The following is a 14,907-nucleotide window of genomic DNA, read 5'->3' on the forward strand; positions in this document are numbered from 1 at the left end:
CATTTTGGGCATGTGGCTATACAGTTTTTCCAACACTGTCTATTGAAGAGGCATCTTATTCTATGTGCCACTGTATGCACCCAGTTCCTTTGCCATAGATTAATTATCCACAAATCTGACAATTTGTGTTAGGTATAGGTCTCTATTTTGTTCCATTGGTCTGAGAGTATGCCTTTATTCCAGAACCACATAGTTTTACTTTCTTGCTTAGTCTAAGATAACCCATGCCAGTTCTTAAAAACTACCCAGTTATTTAATTTTTAATTTTAGAAACTCATTTATTTTTCCATCAACCTTATTTTCATTTTCCGTTTGAGTCTAAAAGAATAGCTTAAGACCACCCAGTGGTGATTCCAACCCACTCAGTGGCCTGAGCCTTTAGCACTGCAGACCAGTCTTCTGTGGCAGGCTGAGCACTTGTGCTTTAGTGGTAGATGCCGAAGTGGAATCAGTGGGTCATGTGATTGGGAATCTTCAGTAGGGAACTGCTGAATGGGCGCAGAGGGCACCTGTACCCCTTTCAGACCAGTCTGCAACTTCAGGCTGAGTCATGGTAAACTCCGGAGCTGGGGCAGTCCATTCACCCTGGAATTCCTCCTTGGTCATGAACCTTCTCAGCAGCAGCCTGCTCTTCCTTTTCAATCTCCTCAGGATTTCTGTAGAAGAAGAGATCAGGCATGACCTCCCACAGGTGTTCACAGGAGATGGTGCCTCGCATGCACAGAACCACCCGGGGCCAGCATCCACCACATGAGACCCACAGAGTGAGCTCACTGGTTGTTGCAAGTGATGGCAATGTCCACATAGCGCAGAGGAGAGTCTGTGTTACACAGAGCAGTGGTAGACAGATTCACGTAAGACGCCTCTGGGAGGGGCTGGTGGTGAGCCCTGGGATCAGTAACCACAGAAGTCTCGGCTCCCAGAAAGCCGCCTGGATTTGGTTGGTGAAAAAGTTCCAGGAGTGAAGCGGCTGGTGATTGGAGTGGCACCTGTGGCAGCAGCGAACTTCAGCACAGCACGCTGGCCGGCCTTCCTGTCTGAGATCACAATGACATCAGCTGGGGTTTAAATGGCAACAATGGCACAAGCTGCAAGCATAAGCTTCTTCCAGGTTTTCTTTAAATTTATGATGTAGATGCTATCACTTTTCCTTTTGCAGCTGTACTGTTCCATCTGGAAGTCCAGGTTGGTCCCACCTAAGTGGGTGCCTGCTGCAAGGAATTTGAGGACATCCTCCTCTTCATCTTCAGGACATCGAGGGCTCCGGACATTGTGAAATTTCCCTTTAAGTTATGACGGAAATTTTGAACAAAGCCATATGGATCCCTCGCTGGGAAGCGCGGAAAGGCTACCCAGTTATTTATTTATTTATTTATTTTTACTGGAGTTTCAGTGAGTCTTTATATTCATAGAGTGTAAGGTACTATTAGGGCTTCCATGGTAAGGATTTTTGTGGGTATGGGGGATCCAGAATTCTAAAAATTTATTCTATAAATTTGGTTTAAAATGATAAAATATATTCGTAAATTTGATAGCTTAAAACTGGTTACTCCCAAGTATGGGTCCTTAAGTTCTACATGTAAAATGAACATTGAAAACTTCTGATACTTGTGGTACTAAAGTTTATTTATTACATGATAACTTTTTAGTATCTGTATTGGAAACCATAATGCCAAAAAGGGAGAGGGGAGAGAGACAAACAGAGAGAGAGAGAGAGAGAGAGAGAGAGAGAGAGAGAGAGAGAGAGAGAGAGAGAGAGAGAGAGAGAGAGAGAAACTGACTGCCATAGAGATAGGAAGGGGATGTAGAAGGGAAATGGGAAGACTGGTGGTCAGAAATGTATGCTGGTAAAGGGGCAGGTGATGGAACATTATGTGACTAAAACCCAATCATAAACAACTTTGTAACAGTATAACTCACGGTGATTCAATAAATAAATGTATTTATGTATTCAATATATTCAATAAATAAATTTATATAAGTACATGTATATAAATGTTTCTTTATTATGTAATAAGTTGGTAATTCTAGTTATTTAGCCTATGTCCAGGGCTCCCTCTTTGTTTCCTATGTATGACATCACTCACCCTATCCTCTCACTGACCTTTCCAGTGGATAATGCTGCTAGTTCTGTCTCTTGCTGCTTTTCCCTTTCCAGTGGACAATGTCACTCATCCTCTCCCACGCAGCTCTGAAATGTCCTGTGTTCTTTCTGGCCATCATAGTCTGAGATTTGCTGCTTTGTAGTCTGTTGCTCAGGCTTTGTGTCGGCCTTTCAAGGTTCTTACCCCACTGTGCTTTGTCTCTTTGGCTTTTCTATTTTTCTCTGGCTGTGTGTACATGATGAGACCCCAGCTTTCCTGTCATCTGCCCAGCACAGGTGACAGGTCAAAGAGGAAGTCCCCTTTTATATGCCCCCTTTAATGTTTTTAACTTTTCCCTCGAGCTGTTTCTGTTATCTAATTGACTGACTATCCCTTAGGTTGTTGAGATTTAAAAGGACCAATTTAAATGAACTATTACCTATCACTCCTCCCCTCCCATCTCTACCATAACGAAGTGACCTTCCCGTATGGCAGCCACTCTTCTTCCAGCAAATGTGCAGGCCTCTGACCACAGCATGACAAATACTTAGACCAATAAATCATGTTTTTAAAATTTCCTGAGTTAGGTGCCTCTCAACAGGTTGTTAGTTGACTGTATTAGTGATCATTGTTATGTGTCCCAATAAAACATGGGCATGCATAAATTTTTCTGTGATGAGTAAATGCAGTGCTTTACGAACAACCAATGAATGTATCTTACATAAGCATTGTTACATAAACATAGATGGAGATAAAATACCCATAAAATTATTAAAAGAAGAGCCATGAAAGTAAATGGATTCGTTACAAAGATCTCATCAAAATTTCTTTCACTGTTTTCTATTAAAGCACTGTGATTTACAAAGATATTCATAGTTGAGTTTTAGACATAAAATAGTGTACCACTGATCCCACAGCCAATGTCAACTTTCTCTATCAATGCTTCCAGGTTCCCTCCCTTATCCCCCACTCTGACCAGCCCATCCTCTTGTCAGGCAACTAAGTCTGGTTATTAAAGTTTGGGTCTATTGATTTCAATGTTGCTGACTCTGTGGTCTGGATATTTGGCTCTATCATTCCTTAACACCACCATTGTTCCAGACTCCCCTGAAATGATTCCAGGTGCTTCTTGTCTGTATCTTTCCCCCTTCCTTTCCACTCATTCTTTTCTTCTTCTCCTTCTACTATGGGACGAAGGCTAACTAGGGCATCCCCCTTTTAAAACATTACATTATCTTATCCAGTTATTCTACTATAACATATAAGTAATATCATCCTGTGTTTATCCTTCTTCTGGATTCATTTAACATGTCTTCTACTTCCATCCATGCTGCAGTGAATTGCATGATTTCATCATTCATTACAGCTTTATAGCATTCCATTGTTTTTATGTGCTATATCCTCACGATCCACTTATCTTTTGTTGAACATTGGTCCAAATCTTAGCTATTGTAGTGAGTGCTGCAATGAATAGTGGCGTTCATATATTCTTTTGAATGATTGTTTTTCTGTCCTGGGAATAGAGACCCAAAAGTAGAATTGCTGGATCATATAGGAGTTCAATATGAGTTTACTGAATTTACTGAGTACCCTTCATACTATTTTCCATAGGGGATAGGCCATACAACATTCCCACCAGCAGTGGATGAGGGTTTCTTCTTCACCACATCCCGACCAACACAGATTATTCTCAGTATTTTTGATATGTGCCATTTCTCCCTGGTGTAAGATGATAATCTTATTGTTGTCTTTATTTGTATTTCCCTAATAATAAATGACGTTGACCAATTTTTCATGTGCCTGTTGGGTCTTCCTTAGAAAAGTGTCTGTTCATTTCCTCTGCCCATTTTTTGATTGGGCTTTTACATTTTTTTGCTATTGATCTTTGTGAGCATTTTATAGTGTAGGGAGCCATTTTATTTTACTGATCTTATCCTGTCACTATTTGTTTATCACTAGCTAACCCCATGCCACACCTAGCAAAGGTTGCCACTCCTAATCTTACTGATCTTATCCTATCAGCATTTGTTTATCACTAGCTAAATCCCGTGCCACACCCTGCATTTCTATTGGGGATCCCGGGCGTGCATAATATACCACCTCCTCCCAGCAGGGAGGTATAAAATACTGTAACTGCCATAGAATAAATGCCTTTTCTCCCTCCTCTGGGCTCTGCGTCTGTTCATTCAGCTGCATCCCCTTCTCAGCCCCATGAAGGGTTCTCCCTGCTGAACAGAATGAGACCTCCACATCGACTTCCACATTATAGATCCTAGCTATCAACTGATTATCTGATGCATTGAGTGTAATTATTCGCTTTCACTCAAGGTGTCATTTAGTTGTAGAATGTGTTTCTTTTTTTAAAAAAATTATTTTATTGTTAGTTCACATTATTTGATTACATTTAATATTCAAACACCAATCCCACCACCATTACATCTTCCCACACCAAATTTGGGATATTTCCATTGCAAGCCCCAAGCCCTGTCCGAAAACACAATTGAAAGAATATATTTTGTATTGTCATGAAGAACTGCTGAACATGATTACAAAAAAATTGTTCATATAGGAAACAGTATGAAGATTGTTCTATTTTGGCAGGAGTCATTAAAATATTCTATAGGATATCACTAACATGTTGTTGACGTTTGGGTGATGTGAGATTTGGCATATATATCTGAAAATATGTATATGTATACAATGCATGTAATACTGTCCTCCCATTGTTCATTGATTTACTTGAGTGGGCACCAGTAATGTCTCCATTGTGAGACTTGTTGTTACTGTTTTTGGCATATCGGATTCGCCACGGGTAGCTTGCCAGGCTCTGCCATGCTGGCGGGATACTCTCGGTAGCTTGCCGGCCTCTCCAAGAGGGACGGAGGAATAGAACCCAGGTCAGCCATGTGCAAGGTAAATGCCCTATCTGCTGTGCTATCTCTCAAGCCCAATACACACACACACACACATATATATATTTCCCTCTATGATTTTTTGCCTAGTGTCAGAACCCCATCAAATGTGATGTGGTAATTATGGTGAGTGGATAGGGAGTGTCTTATGATGTGTCACAGCCATGCAGTCCAGGAATACATTCACTCATATGTGAGGCTTGACCCGAGCATGTGGGGAGCAGCCTTGCGTGTGGTGGTGGTTGGGTTGTGGATGTCAGCTCCCAGGGCTGGGTCCCTTGGGGCGGAGAGGGCTCTCACTCACCCCCCTCTGGGGCTCCCCTAGTGAAGCAGCCTGGCACGGAGTCCAGTGGCATGACTATGGGGACCTCATGTTATGCTCCCTTCCAGGAGAAGCAGCCAGGGGTCTGGATGGTGACCGATGAGATTATCTGGCACCAGCAGGAGGTGCCTTATGGGTGTGAGCCCTGGGTCACCAGAGACTGGGGGAAACGGGTAGAGGATCTTTGCTTTTGGGTCTCGTTGAGCCCAGAGTTAAAGGTCACAAAGTTCTTCATTACCTGGGTTCCATGAGACTTCACTCATGCGTGAGGCTCGGTCTAAGCATGTGGGAAGTGGCCTTGAGCATGGTGGTGGTTGGGTTGTGGAAGTCAGCTGCTGGGGCTGGGTCCCTTAGGGTGGGGAAGGCTCTCACCTGCCCCCCTCTGGAGCACCCTGAATGAAGCAGCTTGGCATGGAGTCCGGTGGCATGGCCATGGGAGCCTCATGTTATACTCTAGAATGGGTTTCGTTTTGCCATACAGAAACTTTTAAGATTGATGTAGTCTTATATGATTAGTTCTGATTTTGTAGCCTTTGCCAAAGGCATCGTATCATTGAAGACCCCTTGCAGTCTAGGTCTATATTTTTCTCAGTGCCCTTTATAGATTTCAGTTCTTATCTCTAGGTCTTTAATCCACATTCACTTGACTTTTGTGTAAGGTGTGAGATATGGACCCAGCTTTAATTTATTGTTTGTATTTATGCAGTAAGTATATCCAACCATCATTTGTTGAAAAGGCTGTCTTTATTCCATTTCACACTGTGTAATGCAAACACCTTAACTCATGAACTACTTCTCTGACATGGAGTTATACATATTTTATGCAAACTATAAAATAGATGCATAGTAACCTATGTCTTTCCTTAAGGAAGCTTTATGCCTAGAAATTTTTATTTATTTATTTATTTTTATTGAATTTCTGTGAGACACAATTACAAAACTTTCATATTTAAGTTTCAGTCATACAATGATGAAACAGCCATCCCTCCACCAGTGCACATTCCCCACCAATAGCCCCAGTATACCCTCCTTTTCCCACCCTCCCTCTGCCTCTATGGCAGACAATTTCCCCCATACTCTCTCTCTACTTTGGGCATTATGATTTGCAATACAGATACTGAGTTTATGCCTACAAAATTTAAAAGAAATTTATTTGCTAGTATTCTCTATCTGTCACATATGAGTAAAGTCATGAAATATTTGTTTCTTTTATTAAATTCATTTTACATAGCATAAGACCCTCTAATATTCAAGGACAGGTGTAGGATAACATTGGTTTGTCCTTTCTGCCTTGCTGCAGGGAGCTTAGTTTTATTGGGTTACTCCCATCACAGTGCTCCCATTCATCTGTGTTTTTGTAACTTCTTTCTTTGTGCTCTGTTGACTTGAAAATATTGTTTTTCTCTTCTCCTGAAGCCCTTTGCATGGTAAATTTAGAACAATGTCCTTTTTGTATGGGCACAGGAAGATAGTAAATGCTATGCTTTATAACATGGGAGTTAATTGACTCTCAATGATATTTACTTCCTGGGAATCTATTCTCTTGACTTAAGCCTCAGTTGCCCTTACTTCCTAGCACCCCAAAAGCAGGGTCCTGACGAGGGACTGAATGGACCCAGAGCAAGCAGTGAACTATGTACTACCCAGGCATCGAAATGGCCCTGGCCTAAAAGGCACATGAAAAAAATGCTCCACATCGCTAGTCATTAGGGAGATGTAAATCAAAGCAACAATGAGATATCATCTCACACCACAGAAACTGGCACACATTCAAAAGAGCAAAAGCAACCAGTGCTGGAGTGGATGTGGAGAAAAAGGGATGCTCCTTCACTGTTGGTGGGAATGCCGACTGGTCCAGCCTTTCTGGAAAACAATATGGACAGTCCTTCAAAAACTAGAAATTGAGTTTCCATATGACCCCACAATACTACTTCTGGGAATATATCCCGAGGATGCAATAAAGCACAGTAGAAATGACATCTGTACCTATATGTTCATTGCACCACTGTTCACAATAGCCAAAATCTGGAAACAACCTAAGTGCCCTGTAACAGATGACTGGTTAAAGAAACTTTGGTACATCTACACAATGGAATACTATGCAGCTGTTAGGAGAGATGACGTCATGAAATTTGTTTATAAATGGATAGACATGGAGAGTATCATGCTAAGTGAAATGAGCCAGAAAGAGAGGGACAGACATAGAAGGACTGCACTCATTTGTAGAATATAGAATAACATCACATGAGGCTGACACCCAAGGACAATAGATACAATGGCCAGGAGGATTGCCTCATAGCTGGAAGACTGCTTCATGAGCGGAGGGGAGAAGGCAGAAGGAATAGAGAAGGGATCACTAAGAAAATGATGGCTGGAGGAGTCAGTTGTGATGGGAGATGTGTGCCGAAAGTAGATAATGGATCAAACATGATGACCTCTCAGTGTCTGTGTTGCAAGTCATAATGCCCAAAAGTAGAGAGAGAGGATGGGGAATATTGTCTGCCATGGAGGCAGGGGGAAGGGTGGGAGAGGGGGGGTTACCAAGGATATTGGTGGTGGGGAATGTGCACTGGTGGAGGGATGGGTGTTTGATCATTGTGTGATTGTAACACAAACATGAAAGCTTGTAACTATCTCATGGTGATTCAATAATTTTTTTTTAAAAAAAAGAAATGGGCCTGGCCAAAGTGCCATAATTCTTAACTATAAGTTAAGAGCTTGGTCATGGACAAATGCTGTCATGATCCAAAAAGCAATTAACTATATTTGGAAACTGCTAAAGTTAGGAATGATTAATCTGGCCTGAGCACTGTACTCTAGTCTGGCAAGATGTTCCCAGGAGAGCTGCTCGACAAACCTCAATGTATCTCTTACTGTATCCATACAAAAATAACTAATATTAAGATGTTAATTAAGATATTAATCAAGTTATTGGACAAGAAGAAGAGGAACACCCCTGGATGAGTTTCTACCCTTGAGCCTGTTGGGCAGTGAGGAAGGGCTTTCTTATGTTGGTGTAGCATTGGCCCGGAGTGCTAGGCATGGAGAGACAAGAGAGTTGGAGGGAAATGAGAGAGACTAGGGCAGCAAGAACGGGCGAGGAGAGACTAGCAAGGGGAGCATAGTAGAAGTAGAATTAGGAGCAGGCACACAGAGAAAGAGAGAGCCCAGCCTGTGAGATGGAGCATGGAGAGATGAGCAGGAGAGACAGGAAGAGACGGGAATGAGGGGCAGTGTGAGGCTAGAATAGGGGGCTCAGAGAGACTGGAACAGTTGCATGGGGAGAATGGAATAAACAGCAACTGATCAACCAACCGCTTTGGCTCTCATTTCCTCCTCTGTCTGCCCATGGCAAGGGACCACCCTGGCTGGTCGAGCAGCCTGAGACCACCCCCAATGAGGGTGGCGAGGGGGAGAGCAGTCGGAGCCTCCCCTGGCCGCTCTGAAGATTATACAGATGGGGAAACTTTTTTCCCCTCTAACGGTCATTTGGACATTTAACATAATTTAGCAATTCTTAAAAATAATCCCTGGGGCCAGAGTCATGATACATGGGTAGGACATTTGCCTTGTATACAGCTGACCAAGGTTTGATTCCCCAGCACCCCATATGGTCCGCTGAGTTTCACCAGGAGTGATCCCTGAGCACAGAGTCAGGAGTTGGCCCTGAGCACTCCCTGATATAAAGAAGTAAATAAAGAAACAAACACACAAAATTCCACTTGTCTTTGTTTAACAGTCATCTGTTGAGCATGATTATTTAGAAAGTCTTGAACTCTATATTATTCTAGCATTTTCTTATGCTTATTTCAGTATCATTGCCCTTATAGTGGTGTCTTGCTTCCTCAGTTTTATGTCAGATTTTTAGCTCTTACCTCACTAAGAACAATGCAGTCTCCTATTTCTAGTTTGGTTCGTAAAGAAGGATTGGATGTCTAGATTCAGGTACTCACCTCTAATTCAGTCACCCATGAGTTCTTAGACACTAAGAGCTGCATTCCTCAGCTGGGTAGCTTGATTACTCAGAAGAGGTCAAAGAAATGGCAAGTAGCAAAAGTGTTTCTCTTTGATTTGTATTCTTCCTTATTCCTATATATAAATTTTGATCTTTTTTCTTTTTGATGTTTTATAAATTGTCTGTTCTGTTCATCAAGTGAAGGAAAAAGCCTGAGAGAGAGATTTAAGGCATATATCAAAACTAATCACCCTGCCTTTACTCTGGCAGGAGTAAGCTCTTTAATGCCAAAGGGAAATGAGTTATCATTCCTATTTTTGTGATTTAAGTAAACTTTTGGGGACCTTAAGACATTCTCAGGGAAAATCTAAAGACTGTGATTAATCTATTTCCTAGTGAAAGGTTCCCTTTATTTCCCTCTACATTTTTAAGATGAAATGTGAAAACTTCAAATGATATTCTTTCTGAGACATAAGCTCTATGAACTTTCATGAGTGACAAATTTCTTTAAATAACTGCATAATATCATAAATTCATAGCAATTATAGTTTCAAAGAATACTGGTTAACGAACAGACATATTAGATGTATGTAGAATTTATACCTAAGTAGTATGAGGAACTGAGCATTCCACTGCTGGTCAGATTGAATGACACCTTAGAGCCACCCTTACACTGAGATACATATTTCTTCCCATCTTAAACCTCTGGAGTCAAAGAAAAGTACAGGGAACAATGGAACTCCAGACTTTGGACATCACATGATTAAGCACTGAAATCCCTGGCAGATTGAAAATAAAGAGACAACTCTTACTTACAGGAATATCTTGTGTTATTCTGGGGGATAGTTTCAGGTTTTACACAGGTAAAGTAATGCATAATGTCCACTGATCTCCTAATCTGACAACATCCAGCTTCAGATCAAGAGAAATCAAAAAAGCCAAGTACTTGGGGCTCTGAGTAGGGCATTTGCCTTGCATGCTGCCAACCCAGGTTAAATTCCCAGCATCCCATCTGGTCCTCTGAGCACCGCCAGGAGTAATTCCTCAGTGAAGAGACAGGAGTAATACCTGAGCATCGCCAGGTGTGACTCAAAAAAAAAAAAAAAAAAGAAAGAAAGCCAAGTACTGGAGAATGGGGAGCTGCCTGCATATAGAGGCACTCTGGAAACCTAGAGAGTCCCTCTTGCCTACTCAACTAAATCAGTGCAGGCAGATGAGAAACTTATCAAAGCTTATAAGAGACCTACCTGAAAATATTTAACCGAGCTCACTCAAGACTAAGAAAAGTACCTGTTTTGAATAGATTGTAAATCTTAATTCATAAGGACCAGAGTACTTTTGAATCTAATTAAAGTTGTTCTTGCTCACTGAGGCAAGATCTTGCTCTGGTTCTGTCTAACAAATTTTGAAAGCAAAGCTTTAATGTGTCAAATTGGTATCCAAGTAACTTTACTACTTCCTTTGAAAAAAGCACAATAGTATTAAATATTAAAAATACTCATCATGCATTTTGACTGTGAACTGAGCTACAACCTCGTGCAGCCCGGGGAGGGATTTTTTTCCCTCTCCACCCCATTTTTCTGAGTGAAAATGGCGGCAGCGGCAGCAGCCACGCGGTGAGAGCCACCCTCTAAGACTTGACTGTGAACTGAGCTAAAATATTAGAAACCCAAAACCGCGCGGCCGCAATTGCGGCCGCGCGGACTCAAAGTCTTCACTCTTACCAATGAAGAGAAATTATTAGATGATCCCTATTCGGCAGGCCTGATTGTTGGGGAAAATTTCCAATCAATAATAGTGAGTTCTGTATGGAAATATGAAATGTACTCAATATATATAGAGAATAATGGGAATATCATTAGCTACTTAGGTGGGGGGTGGGGTGGGAGGGGGGTGTATTGGGATTCTTGGTGGTGGAACGGGTGCACTGGTGAAGGGATGGTGGTTTAATCAGTATTTGACTGTGACTTAAACCTGAAAGCTTTGTATTTTTTTTCTTGTTTTCACGGTGGTTCAATAAAATATTTCTTTAAAAAAAATACTCATCATAGGGACTGGAGTGATAATACATCAGGAAAGCCAATATCCTTGCATGTAGCCTGTGCAATTTGGTTCATGGCACCACATATGTTCCCCCAAAGCCCTAACAGGAGTGATCTCTAGATACAGTTAAGGGTGATACACAAATAAACCAAAAGTCTATCACCAATAAAAAATTACCAGATTTTCAAAGAAGTAGAAAAATACAACCCACAATGAGGAAAATTCACTATTTAAATGCAGGATAATAGGTATAATAAAATTTATAGAAAAATTATAGGAGCTATATTCAATATTTCCTGCAACACTGAGAAAATAATAAACATGTGTGATAGATAAAATATGAAAAAGTTCCCAAACTGAATTTAAATAATATCAATAATATTGTCTGATTAAAAATTTCTGTCACTTCTCAGAAGAACATAGGTGGATCACCAATAGACAAATGAAAAGGAGCTCATAATTCCTTGTAAATCCAAATCAAGACAACAATGAGATACCATCTTAGACCAATGAGACTGGTACATATAAAAAACCCTGGGAACTGTGTTGCAAGGATGTAGTGAACAAGGAATCTTCATATTGCTGGTGGGATAGTTTTTCTTTTCTTTTTTTAATAATTTTTTTATTTTAATGAATTGTTGTGAGATAGTTACAGACTTACAAACTTTCATGATTGCATTTAAGTCAAACAATGTTTAAGTACTCATCCACCCATCAGTGCTCATTCCCCACCACCAATGTCCCCAGCATCCCTCCCCCACCCCCATCCCTTCCTGTTCCCTGCCTCTGTGACAGGCACATTCCTTCTTACTCTCTCTGTCATTTTGGGTGTTATGGTTTGCGATACAGATATCAAGCAGCCATCATGGTTGGTTCATAGTCTACTTTCAGCATGCATCTACTATCCCGAGCGATCCTTCCAACCATCATTCACTTAGTGCTCCTCTCTCCATCCCAGCAAACTTTTCCTGCTGGTGGGATTGTTATATGATTCAACCCCTCAGGAAAACAGTGTAAAGGTTTATCAGGAAAGTCAAAATATAGCTGCCATATAATCCAACAATTTCAGTTTTTGGCATCTAATCCTGGGGTACAAAAATTCATTTAGATGGACATACGTAAGCCATTATTTATAGTATCACTTAGCACAATAGTGGGGACATGGCATCAAGCTAGGTATCTTATAACAGAATTCAATAACGAAGGTGCATTGTATACATAAAATAGAATACTATGCACCTTCAAGGAAGGATAAAATCGTGCAACTGGCTCTAACTTATTTGGAACTAGAGGATATTATGTAAAGTGAAGTCAGAAAAAAGTACTGAATGATCTCACTTGAATGTAATTTATAGAGTAACAGGACACAGGGATGGAAAATATCAAAAGAAGAATACTTGACTCCAGAGTATAGAAATAATAAGGAGAGCAAATTAAAGAAATTGAAAGGGGAAGTAAAAGTGTAGGGGCAAAAGACCTTGGGAACAAGGTGTGGTGTATATATATATATATATAGTTGTATATATAGTTATATAGTTGTATATATATAAGTATATATACATATACTTATATGTATAAATATATATGCTTTTTGGGTCACACCCAGCGATGCTGAGGGGTTATTCCTGACTCTGGACTCAGGAATTACTCCTGGTGGTGCTCAGAGGACCATATGGGATGCTGAGAATTGAACTCAGGTAAGCCGCATGCAAGGCAAATGCCCTACCCGCTGTACTGTTGCTCCAGCCCAAGGTGTGGTATATCTTAATGTCTTTACCACACAGTCAATATTGTAAGCATGAGATCCAAACCACAGCAACAAAACTAAAAATAGTCCTGTGAAAGAGGCAGACTGGAAGGTGTGCGGGAATCTGAGGACATTAGTGTAGGGTAGTTGACAGTACTGGTGAGATTGGTGATGGAACATTGTATGCTTGAAACTACTATGGATAACTTTGCAAATCACAGTATCTTTTTTTTTTTTTTTTGCTTTTTGGGTCATACCTGGCGATGCTCAGGGGTTACTCCTGGCTTTGCATTCAGGAATCACTCCTGGCAGTGCTCAGGGAACCATATGGGATGCTGGGAATCAAACCTGGGTCAGCCGCATGCAAGGCAAACGCCCTACCCGCTGTGCTGTCGCTCCAGCCCCAAATCACAGAATCTTAATACAAAATTTACTTTAAAAATCTGTCTAGAACTCTTGGCTGATGAACATTTTGGAAGAAAAGAATAGTGATCTTAAAGACACTGCAAGAGAAACTATCCAAAATGAAACACAAAAGAAATGGTGATAAACTAGTTAAATATGGAATAATTTGCCAATAATTAAAGAGCCTGTGAATGGGGGGAGGTACAGAATAAACATTTTTTAAATAATGGCCATTTCACCCAAAACTGAAAAAGAAAAAACTGTAAATATACATGTTCAAGAAGTCCAACAATGTCCAAATACACATTTAAAAATGGTACCAGGGCCAAAGCAGTAGTACACTTGCCTTACTTGCAGCTGACTCAAGTTTAACCCAAGCACCATCTATGGGCTCCAGAACAGCACCAGAAATTATCTCTGAGTACAGAGCCAAAGTAATCTCTGAACACTGCCAGGTGTCCTACTCACCCTCCATGTGCCACTCCCCCGTCCCCGCTCCTGCAAGCCCCCACCAGATTGTAAGATATATTGTTTAATATCAATTATGAAAATCTTACAATGGAAACTCTTACAATGTTCAGGTTCTGCAGTCCGGTATTGTTCAATTCAGCAGTCCCAGACATGTACCCTGACATCTAAGCTATGCTTCAGCCTCAGGGGATATACACCCAGGAATATATTTTAATATTTCCCATGTCTTCCAATAAAATTTCTTTTTAATCACAGGTGCTTCATGTTGGTGATAAGAGAGATGTATTTCTGTGTCTGTTGATATCTAATCCACTAGACCCAACACTACTGAAATCATGGAGATCAAACTAAAATAATTAAACTAAAAAATGTATCTATCAAGTGTGCAGGTTGGTTTGTGGGAGGAAACCTGGGGTTCAGGTGACAGCATTGGGTCACAGGATGTGGGACTGAAGGTGGGGACATTGTGTTCCTGAAAACCTATTACACACAACTTTGTAAATCATGATGCCTAAAATTTAAAATTTTCAAAAGAGAGGAAAAATCATAGAAATATTGGCTTATACACAAAAATAAAAGAAAGCAAACAAGAAAAAAAGGAGAAAAACAGGAGGAAAAAAGTATTGGCTTTTACTTTTCCTTAAATATGCTCTAAAATATGCTTACTTATTTTTCCATTTCACTAACTTGAGTATTACAATCAAGCACAGACTCTTATTATCATTCTGAATTTGCAAACTTAATTTTATTTTACATTCTGTACATAGGTATTTCTTCTTAAAGTTCAAATAACTAATATTTATGGACTTACATTTGATAATGAGGAAACTCTGGATAGGAAACAGTCACTATCCCACAACAAAATGATCAGTTCATCACCCTGGCAAATCATGCTATCATGTGGGATCTTGTTTTCTTTTACACGCTGTCCAGAAAGAAGTGAATCACTGAACTGGAACATAGTTCAA

The 14,907-nt window shown here is 40.5% G+C and overlaps 1 pseudogene; it reads right to left on the bottom strand.

Moving 5' to 3' along the window:
• Positions 1-331: 331 nt before the first annotated feature.
• LOC101551289 (40S ribosomal protein SA-like) lies at positions 332-1,271 on the bottom strand (annotated as a pseudogene).
• Between the last annotated feature and the right edge of the window lie 13,636 nt (positions 1,272-14,907).

The sequence above is a fragment of the Sorex araneus genome, chromosome 2 (genome assembly GCF_027595985.1).
Source record: "Sorex araneus isolate mSorAra2 chromosome 2, mSorAra2.pri, whole genome shotgun sequence".
Taxonomy (NCBI): Eukaryota; Metazoa; Chordata; class Mammalia; order Eulipotyphla; family Soricidae; genus Sorex; species Sorex araneus.